The sequence below is a fragment of the Pocillopora verrucosa genome, chromosome 5 (assembly GCF_036669915.1).
Source record: "Pocillopora verrucosa isolate sample1 chromosome 5, ASM3666991v2, whole genome shotgun sequence".
NCBI lineage: Eukaryota > Metazoa > Cnidaria > Anthozoa > Scleractinia > Pocilloporidae > Pocillopora > Pocillopora verrucosa.
Window position 1 is genome coordinate 16232271 of NC_089316.1, and position 11254 is coordinate 16243524.

General features: G+C 38.2%; 1 pseudogene; it reads left to right on the top strand.

Moving 5' to 3' along the window:
- The first annotated feature begins 1328 nt into the window (after positions 1–1328).
- On the top strand, positions 1329–2747 carry LOC136281015 (uncharacterized; annotated as a pseudogene).
- Positions 2748–11254: the final 8507 nt, after the last annotated feature.

Sequence of the window (11254 nt, forward strand, 5' to 3'; positions counted from 1 at the left end):
AAATTCTTGTCTGAAATTTCAATGTTTAGTCTGATATGGCCTCTTGAGGAATTTAAGGATTTAGGTTATAAGAAAACTTTTAAGATGGTGACTACAACTAAATGCTTCCCCAGCACATCTCACTCTATAAATTAACATATTTGTAAAACAAAGTGACCATATTTGTTTGGAATTTTTCGTTTATAAAGTCTGAATGACTTACATGTATTAAAAGATTAACGCCCTGGGAAAGAGAAATGGTTGAAAATTTTCAGACTCAACCAGACATCAGTTTAAGAGGACAACAGCTCCCATGTTCAGCTTTCAGTGACCCTGAAAAATGTAAGCAAAAATGATTGGATAATCCACCCAAAACCCATGCACAAGAGATTTTGGAAGACATTTTTCCTGGAGAAAATCAGGAATTCATCATATTTGTGATGCAGGTTGTACCTTCAGCAGAGAGGAGATTTCCAGGCAGCTAGAGGCAGATAAGGGAAAGAAAGAAAAGCTGTTCAATCACACATGGTTGTGCAAAGCTGACATTGCCTACTGTGCAGCAAGTGGATAGTGGTGGCCTGTGTTTATCAGAGTTAAAGGAGTGTATTACATCCTATGCACGAAGCACAATGTCTACGGCTGTCCATAAATTGCTCAGCAACTTTTGAGCAACTTTTCAGATTTGGAGCAACTTTTAGTCCTTCAAGCAACTTTTCGGATTTCATGCAACTTTTTTCTTTTTTGAATAACTTTCTTGCTTTTTTAAGGCAATTTGTAAAAAAAAACCGTTCAAACAAGTTCTTATTTAAAGCATCAGTCACTTGTATGCATGATTTGGCATAAAATACCTTTTGTAAACAAAAAAACACTATTCCCCTGGTGGTCTGCTTGTGGTAGCAGCCGAAAATGGTCAGCAGATATGCTGAAAAATTCAAAATGACGGAGGTGAGTGATTATCCATGCTCGAGCTCGAGTTAAGATGATGAATATTCAGATCCTTTAGAAGTAGAAGCTAGTACTAGATTAAGTACTCAAGAAAAAGCCAGTATCTCTCGGAAAAGAAAAGTGCAGACTAAGAGAAATGTGCGTGGATCAGTTGATCCAAATATGTCCGAGTGGGCTAGAGTGAATGAGTTTAAAGACCAGTGCCTAACTACAGTGTTGGGAAATATAAGATATGACGCCTGCAGAGAAACTCTTTCCAAAATAAAGAGTTCTGTCAAGAAACATGTATCATCCATAAAGCACATCAAAGCGCTGGAGAATATTAAGAAAAGCAAGAAGATCAAAATATCAAGGATCTTGCAAAAACAAGCGGAGGAGCAAAAGGATCCACATTACCTGAAAACATGAGGCTCTATCGATATGAGCTTGTGGAAGCTCTACTGAAGGCAGGCATTCCCCTTTTAAAAGTCAACAGTTTGCGACCATTTCTTGAAAAATATGGTCATCGCTTAACATCGCTTAAAGGAGATAGACTTTGTGAAATCCGAAATAGCTGCCAACAATGCTTTTTCTGTGATCTTTGATGGGAGCACCAGACTTGGAGAAGCATTGGCAATTATCGTTCGCTTCATTGACAAAGATTGGAATATACAGCAGAGGCTTCTCAAATTAGAAATGCTAGCTAAGAGTATGAATGCAGAAGAGCTTGCTCAAAGGCTGATTCAGTGCCTGGCTGTGGAGTATGGAATGCAAACAAACCATCTTCTAGCAGCAATGAGAGATGGTGCAACAGTAAATTAAGCTGGACTGCATCAAGTCATGTTGTTCTTCTCCAATATTCTTAATGTCATCTGTTTCTCACACACAATCGATAATGTTGGGAAACACTTTGAATTTAGTGTCCTATACACACCATGTTTTCTCTCAGTCCAGCTGCTCAGCTGTTGTGGAAGACAAGAACTGGCACAGCAATGTGACTTCATTCCAAAACCAGATTGTGGAGCAAATGGGAAGTCCTCAATCAGGTCATGGTGTTTTTTGGGGATGTTGAGCCCTTTCTAAAAGAAAATGATAACCTGTCTTCTGTTTGCCATGCAAGCCTGTTGGAGATTTTTGATGATCCAGCTACTGCTAAAGTCTTAGACATTGAGCTTGCTGCTACGATTGATGCAGGCAAGCACTTTGTTCAAGCAACTTATTATCTTGAGGGGGATGGTCCCTTAGTATTTACTTGCTATGAGCGTTTGTCTGCATTAGCACATGCAATAGACATTGACTCTTATCCAAACACTGAGGCCAAAGCTCGCCAACATGCAGGTAGAAATATGGCATTGTACAACCAGTTAGTTGCTCAAGCAAAGACATGTATCGATCCAGGCTTCCGCTTTTACCAACAGAAATTCAGTGTGCAATTCCATAATATTGTCCGTGCATTTAAGGCTGCACACTTATGCTGCCCAATACAGGTGCAAGCACTACATCCAACTGCTGCATCAGTCCAGGAACTAAAGCAATTTAGTTTCATTACTGATGCAGAAGTTGTACAGCTTGTGGAAGAGCTGCCAAACTATCTGGCCATTGCTGATGGTGCAGCCATTGAAACAGAAGAAGGCAAAGTACAGTGGTGGGCTACACATGCCACTGCTCTCCCAAATTGGTCTGCTGCAGTCAAAAAGATCTTGTTGGTGCAGCCTAGTTCAGCATCAGCTGAACGAGTGTTTAGCCTGCTGCAAAATGCATTTAGCAAGCAGCAAGAGGCAGCATTAGAGGAAACAGTGGAAACAATGGTCATGTTACATTACAATGACAATAAGCACACATGAAATCTTGAATTATATGTCTGTAGAGGACTAGCTGGTGGTGCAAAACATTGACCAACAGGGACAGTGCTCTGTACTACATCCACAAAGATGTAAATATTGAAACACTATGGTTTTACATACATACATACATACATACACACTTTATTGATGCTCCCTAAGTGGGCTTTTCAGCTCAATAGAATAAAAAATACAAATATATAAATTAATTGAGAATGTAAATACAATAATATTATAATTACAAAATATATATCAATAATATAATATATCAACTTAATAAAACATTTGCAAGATGACGTCTAAAATTCCTGGGGCATTTTAAGGACTTAATGTTATCATTCAAGGAGTTCCAGAGTTTGGCTCCTCTGAAAGCAAAGGAGCGCTGCCCTGTTGACAGGCGACATAAAGGTATATCCAAAGCACCAGATGATCGAGTTTGTCTATTATGGACTTGAGAACGTGATTTAAACATATCAGCAAGATAGTCTGGAACAAGCTTGTTAATACATTTGTGCATCATAGTAGCGTCATTCAGAATGAGTTTCTCTCTAATAGGAAGCCATTTCAACGATCGCAACCCATCCGAAATATGGTCATACTTTCTTAGTCCCAGAATAATTCGCCCAGCAAAGTTTTGGACTTTTTGTAACTTGTCAATATTGCTACTGCTGGTATTACTCCAGACAGTTGAACAATATTGGAGTTTACTAAAGACAAATGAATTTATTACTAACAGAAGTGTTTTCCTATCCAGGAGGTGCTTGATTCTGTTAATTTGGTACAATTTAAAAAGGCATTTAGAGGCAATCTCAGTGATATGTTGGTTATAACTGAGGTGTGTGTCGAGAAGAACACCCAAGTCCTTAACGACAGGCACAGGTGTTATTTCTTTGTCAAAAAGTGTTCTACTGAATGATGACAGTTTCTTTAAAAGTTGTGGTAATCCAACAGCTAGAACCTTAGTTTTGTCCGGATTAATCAAAAGAGAGTTTTTACAGCACCACTGAGATATTCTCGTAAGATCTTCGTTTAAGGCGAGGATGGACGTGGGTAATTCGGCAGGTGAAAAGGACAAATACAATTTACAATCATCAACATAGGAGGCAGATAGACAACGTTTAGGAACAGAAAGGAGGTCGTTAACATAGATTGTAAACAAAACCGGACCTAAAATAGAGCCTTGCGGAACTCCGAACTCAAGTGGGAGTACTTTAGAAACTGCGTCACCAATTCGAACGCACTGTTGTCGGTTAGAAAGGTAACTCTGAAACCAATTCAACGCACCCTGGGAAAAATCGAGATTTTGTAGCTTGGATAACAAGATGTCGTGTTGAATACTATCAAATGCTTTAGACATATCTAATAAGACCATGATGGAAACTTTCTTGCTATCCATAGCCTGGAGCAACTGATCTGTAACGTACAACAGAGCGGTTTCTGTCGAGTGAAGCTTTCTATTTCCGCTCTGATGTGCTGCCAGTTTATTATTTCTAATTAGATGCTCCATAAGTTGTCCATGTACCAACCTTTCAGTGACTTTTGAGACTATTGGTAATAATGAGATGGGGCGATAGTTGTTAGGGACATCTGGATTACCGCATTTGAGAATAGGTGTAACCTCTGCTGTTTTCCATGCACGTGCAAATGTGTTGGTAACAAAGGAGTTATTCACAATGTGGGTAATTGTTGTTAGCGTACTGGGTAAACTGTCTTTAAGAATTCTAGAAGACATCTTGTCCATTCCAGGAGCTTTGTTAGATGGTAGGCTTCTAATCACCCTTTCTACCTGATTTTCCAAGACTTGATGGAGAACGAATAATTCGGGGCTAACGTCGGTGGATATGTGTAAAGGAGTCGGCACATCCAAATTTACATTAAGTCCATGATGTAAAGATAAGTCCCTGGCTTTTTGAGCAGTAATACTGCCGACGGAAATGAAGAAATCATTTAATTCGTTAGCTAACCCAGTGGGATCCTCAGAAGCCATAAAACTATCTTGTTGTTTACGTGGTAGACACCGGTTAATGATTTTCCAAATTGAGTTAGAATTTCCATTGCTATCCAGGATCTGAGTCCTGACGTGAACTTTTTCGGCCACACGAATCTCCCTTTTCACTTCTTGACGAAAAAATCTGTATCCGTTCCAGGGGAAAGGGTCATTTGTTTTTCCCGCAAGTTTGCGCCATTGGTCGCGCGTTCTCATTAGTTGACGAATTTCTGGTGTTATAAAGGGGTTAGGTTTAGATCTAATTTTAACCCTCTTGACTGGAGCATGTTGACTTAGTACTTCCAAGAACAGTTCATTGAATACATAAACTTGATCGTTGAAATCGTCAAATGGGCGTATTCTGTGAAAAAGCGCATATGACAAATCACGTAGGAAATTGTCGGCGCTGTAATTAGTATAGCTTCTAATAGTGACGTAACAGGGCTTAATCCTTGGCTTTTTTAACTTCAGCGAGATGTAAACAAGATTGTGATCGCTAATAGTTGACATAAGGACGTCGTTTGAAGCAATTAGTTTCTCATTCGTGGTCATCACAACATCGATTAACGATTCCCCATTCTCCGTGGCTCTGGTTGGTTGATTGATTAATTGGGTGAGGTTAAAAGCAGAGCAAAAATCGTTTAAAGCACGGGATTCTGCTTTATCTTGAAGGAGGTTGCAATTGAGGTCACCCAATATAATGACATCAAGACCTGACAGGAGGGATTCGATAAGACTGTTGGCAAGATCATCTATAAAATTTAATGGAGTACTCGGTGGTCGATATACTGTGCAGATGACGAATGACTTATAACAGCGACTTTGCACTTTCAGCCACAATTGCTGAAAGTTATTATCAGAAACTGAGGATACATTCTCCAGTGATGAAACTTTGTAGTTTTTCTTAATGTAAACACATAGTCCGCCGCCAGGTTTGTGCGGGCCACGGTCTTGTCTATACAAAGTGTAGCCTGGAATATGAATGCTCTCGTTGTTGACTGAAGAATCCAGCCAAGTCTCTGATATCGTAAAGATGTCGAAATTATTTTAGACAACGGAATCCTTTAGCAGAGTGAAGTGTTCCCTGGACTTCAAGGAGCGGATATTTAAATGAGCAATCCTGATGTTTGACTTCGTGTTGCAAGGAAAGCTAATATTTGTGTTCGTCGATGTAGATGAAGAATTAAAAGTAGAGTTTGGTCCAGGATGTGGATGAATGTCGCCGCTAAGATTGTTTTCCAGGAGAGATGGGTTAAAAGACGCTGTTCCGTTAGCTGAGTACAGAAGCCGTCTTCGGAGAAACCGCCTTCGCTTCATTCTTATGTACCATGATTTCAATCCAAAATGGCGGATTCGGCAAAAACTACTAGGATCGAGATAAGACATCGAAGAAGGTTCTGGGGCGCTTCCTGGTGTGTCAAATCCATGCCCAATTGAGGAAAACCGCCAATTAGAGTAGTGGCTTAGATTGTTCAAGCAGCTGAACAGTAAAAACACGAGGAAAGTGAACATAAGAACGGAGCTAAAAATTAGTTGACCGACCGCCATCGCTGACCGCTGACCACTTTTATACCACATACACTCGTGCATGCCAGAGAAACTTTATATATTTAATAAGCATATTAGCAAAGTTTGTTTTGTTCGCATATAATCACGTGGTTATTGTAATAGAAAGCCAATACAGAGAATCAGATTTTTATGATTTGGGTTGAGAGAGACTCAGTCTTACAATATTGGCGAGTCAGTATGGTGTAATTATGTATCTAATATCTATGCAAAGTGAAATCTATTCATTAACTCTTTATTTGAGTTGTTAATCAATCTCTTACACAAAAAAATTGAAAGCAACTTTTGAGCAACTTTTGGATTTTAGGGCAACTTTTGAGCAACTTTTAGAGAAAATTGGAACAACTTGTGGAAAGCCCTAACAATGTCCACGCTATACAAAATAAACAAGAGAAATTCTTTTCAGAGCCCTCAGTAAAGTTCAAGTCCTCAGCACTTTCAGGGCGTCTCAACACTAGAACACACCATCACATGAATCATGCTTTCCTTCAACAGGTTCTGGCGAGATTATGTTTCAGTTCTGACTTCTGTTGGTGGGTTCGGGTTATTTACACCAACATAACCTCCTCAGTTATCAACAGCTGCTGGCTCTCTTTGCCCTTTCACCCAAAAGACAAGGATGCCCCCTTTACCCTCTCTTATATTGCCAGGTAGATGAGACTTAAGTCAAGCTATCTGACAAGACTCAAGCATTCAGGGAATTCAAATCCCTGACTCTCATAATTAAGTGAGCAATGTGTCTCAATGCACCAATGAAACCATTTAAATATTGGCAAATGATTACTCCATTGTCAAGGCTTTTAACATTGTTATCATTTTGTTAAAAAAAAAATTAAAAACAGACTAAAAAATGGACTGAAAACTTTCCATTCTTATCTTGTGTTTCTCTCTTTCACTTTTCATCAGTAATAATTACAATAATTGTATTAGTTTTCCCAATAGTAACTGTATTTAACTTCATTGTAATAGTGAAACTGTACAGTAATTTAAATATCTTATTATTAATATAATTAAATTGTTTTAGAGCAATTATGTTAGTTTTGGTGCAATGCTTACAACAGCAATTGCACAGCTGTTGTTGGCCAAACCTTGTTTCTGTGTAGTAATTTTAATTATGTCTGTAACTTGTTCTTTAAATGTAATTTTAAAAAAACAAACAAACCAATAATTAACATTTTTGAGTAAGGCTCTGGCTCACAGCTAGATCCAAAGAAAACTGAGGGCTTAAGGATTGGCTCACACCTGAATTGCCAACAACCTTAAAATCCTCAGCATTTATCTTGGTAATGCTAACCTTGATCAAGCTAATTAGATGGACTGATTGGCGAAAATCAAATTATTTAAAAACCTGAAAAATTTAAAAACCTTAATCTCTGGTGTTGTCCCACCCATCATTAAAAGGCAGGTCCATGATTAATAATACTCTTGACTCCTTTGGTCTCTAATACATGGTTACCATGATAACTATGCCCAAATGGGTCTTTACAATGGTCTCTAAAGCAATTTGGAACTTCTTGTGGGGTGGGAAAAACCGAATTGGTTTAATGTGATATCTTTCATCACACTTTGAAACAAGGGGGTCTGTCTGTCATCAACAAATCATGGGCCCTCAAACTCCATCGGGCTCCCCTTGTTGGGGATGCCACTTGCAAAAAAAAAAAGTAGGTCTGTTTCACCTCATATTGGATGGGCTCTTCTCTGAGCTGTAGAATTAGGTGACTGCCTTATTTGATGATTATTGGCTTAAAATATGTCAGAAGATTCGTGTGATTGATGAATCAAATAGTAATATTCATTTTTTTTTGCAAAAGATCATATGATATAACAGAAAATGGCTGCATTTTTTAATTACATTACCATTTCTTGTGTTTGTGGACTGTTCATTTGCTTAATTTGGGCACCCAAAATGTACTAGATTGTGTCTAAGAGCACTTAAATTTACAAAATTTAGTTTAAACGTTTGAGAGAAGTTGTTTTTCATAAGTACAGATAGTTTTTTTTGACAAGCTAGAGCCTTGGAATCTTGTAAAATCAAATTCTAGGAGGATACAGCCAATAAAAACCTTAACACTGTTACTTTTGTATCATCAGATTGTGTTTATGATCTAACCTGTGATACAGAGATTCTGAAAACCATCATCTGCCAATGCTTTGACTTTGCACTAATAACTCTTTAAATTAAACCTCTATTACTACCCACATTGTCTCAAGAAGGAGGATTTATAAATCACTTCTTAGGAAAAGGTGTAACTCAGCAATCCAAACACAAGCAGGGACAATTTATCTCTTCAGTATTTTTCTGCTTAATATTCTGGCTCATATCATGTGATTTTAAATAACCATGGTTTCAGTACAAGAAGAGAGACAATGAAACATCACAGATTAATACCCAAGAGACCATGCTGCTACTCTTTTAAACCAGCTCTCAACTGATTTCAGAAACAATGTGGAACTTGATGTTTTTACCAGAGGTTAAGCACTCTCTGCTTGGCAAAGCTTAAGCCACTAGAATAGGTCAACCTCCTAAATTTTTATCCATGATGTAATATGGTATTTAACAATGATACTTTTTTAATTTTCATTTATCCCTCATTTAACCATTTCAATTGATAGATGTACAGCTACCCTATAGAGGTGTTATCAATAAAATACTATTATCATTTCTATACCCATAGAGAAAGTACCAACTCGTCATTGACGAGGAGGATCAGAGGAGGCGAGCGTGGCCTAGTGGTTAGGGCGCTGCACTTGTAAGCTGGAGGTCCTGGGTTCAAGTCCTCCTCCCTGCCACAGGATGGATTTGTCTTCAGTGGCCCGGAATTCAACTCCTGCACGCTTTGTAAATAGCCAACTGGTCTGCCTCCTACCAGTTGTGGTTTTTAACGAGTTTCTGTTCATTTACGATATTTGTTTCCTTATTTACAGTGTCCCCAATTAGCACAGCAGTGCTAAAATACACTGACACTTAAATAAAGTTATTATTATTATTATTATTATTATTATTATTTAGAATACTACAAATAAGTTGGCTGAGTCCATCACCAAGAACCTCTTGTGGTTTCAGTACCATTTGCAACTAAATTTTCCCTTTTGCAGTAAGCAGCTACAGCTTCACTACTACTTTAAGCCACTAAGGTAATGAATGAAAAGGTTTTTGGCACCTTTTCACTTGTCTATTAAAAGATTGTTTACCAAAAAATAAATTTAAGAGACTTAAATACAACAATGAATTTTCCTTTACAAAAAATTTCAAAGGTGCAAATGTAATTAGCTTCAATAGTCTGTCACTACCTCAATCAAACACCACCACTTTTCCCTTTGCAATCAAAAGCCCACAATGGAGCAGCAGACAATGATTATTATGATCAAATCAATCCAGGCAACATTTCACATTGAAAGAGCTAATTAACAATTAGAATTTATCAAAGGTTTGCCCTGACCTCAAACAACACACTAAGCCTTGCAACCTTGCAGTTAAAGTCAAGCTTGCTCTTTGAGCCAGTACCTTTGCCATCCCAAATGTCATAGGATTACTAGTCACTGCCAGACAAACTACCCACCAGAAAGAAGTCACAGACAACACTTCCTACTTTAAGAAGCCAGATTAAAGACAAGAAACAATGTCATTAAAATCAACCAGCATCCCCAGATAAACATGAACCACTTAATTTTGAAGATCCAGAAACTCTGCAGCCAAACCCAACCACTACTACTACTATGAAAGAACCAGTGAATACCAAGCCAAGTGTAAACACCACACAAGAAGAAAAGACATCCATGGCTTCAGCGGTTTCTTGTAGGGGAAGAGAAATTAAGAAACCAGCATGCCACACATGGAGTTTGAACCATGTAAGACATGAACAAAGATCACAGGAAAACCCGGTGATCTTAAGCATATTTTTGTTTTGTAATTATTTGTTTAATTTCCATTTTTTTTAATTCATTGTTTCCTTGCCACTGTATAAAAACAACACCTATAAAATCTACTTTTCACATCTCTGTGAAGACAAACTTGTTTTACACCAACAATTCCAGTTTAATTACCACTATCACAACCACTGGTAAACCATACCTTTGCGCGAACGCTTTTTCCGAAATACTTTTGTTTTTTTTCCGTTTTCGTACATGTATTTTAGTCAATTCGAAGTTCATGACGCAAGTTACATTTTCCCCAACAACAATAAAATAGGAAAGAAAATCTTGATGTGCGCGAGTTACGAAGGAAAACTTGTCGCAAAAAAGTTAATGAATTATTCATTACAATTTCCATACAACGTGAACTCCCAAATTCTGGATTTTTTTTTCCAGGAGAGTTGTGAAACCATAAAATCAATGTTAAGTTTTATCTGTGTCTTTAACCAGAGGTATCGCATTTAAACCTATTTATGCTCCTTCGCTCTTTGCGTTCATCTCGTGTTCGTGTTTAATGTAGCAAAGTGTGCACAAGCAGGAATGCGACCAATTTAGCTTAAAGGAATTTGAGCTTTATTTGAACAAACGTTTAACGTACCTTATCCTCCTCGTGTTCAGTGTATCTGTGTTCCATGTTTTCTACGTCTTTTTGATGTAAGGAGTTTATCTGTAAGACCAACGTTGAAAAGTTTACTTCACGGCGCTCGGACCTTGTTTTGCAACTGTGAGTTCAAGCCATGTGTTAAACCACGAGAGCTGGACTGCTCAACGAGGTCCACGACGAAGGGCAAAAATATTAGCAGGTCTTCGGTTTCATGAGTGTTAACCATTCACTCGAAAAAAAACAGCTTTTAAAAAGTTGTAGTAGATGGGAAGCAGCAAATCCGTCAACTGGGAAAATTCGGCGTACGCCTCAGTTAAGTTTGCCCAGTTGATGGGTTCTGTCCTCGTGTACCGGTACACAAAGGAACGAAACATTAACGAATGCGTCACAACTCCATGTATGGATATGAAAACAATAGGAATTCCCCCGTGTCCCAGGACA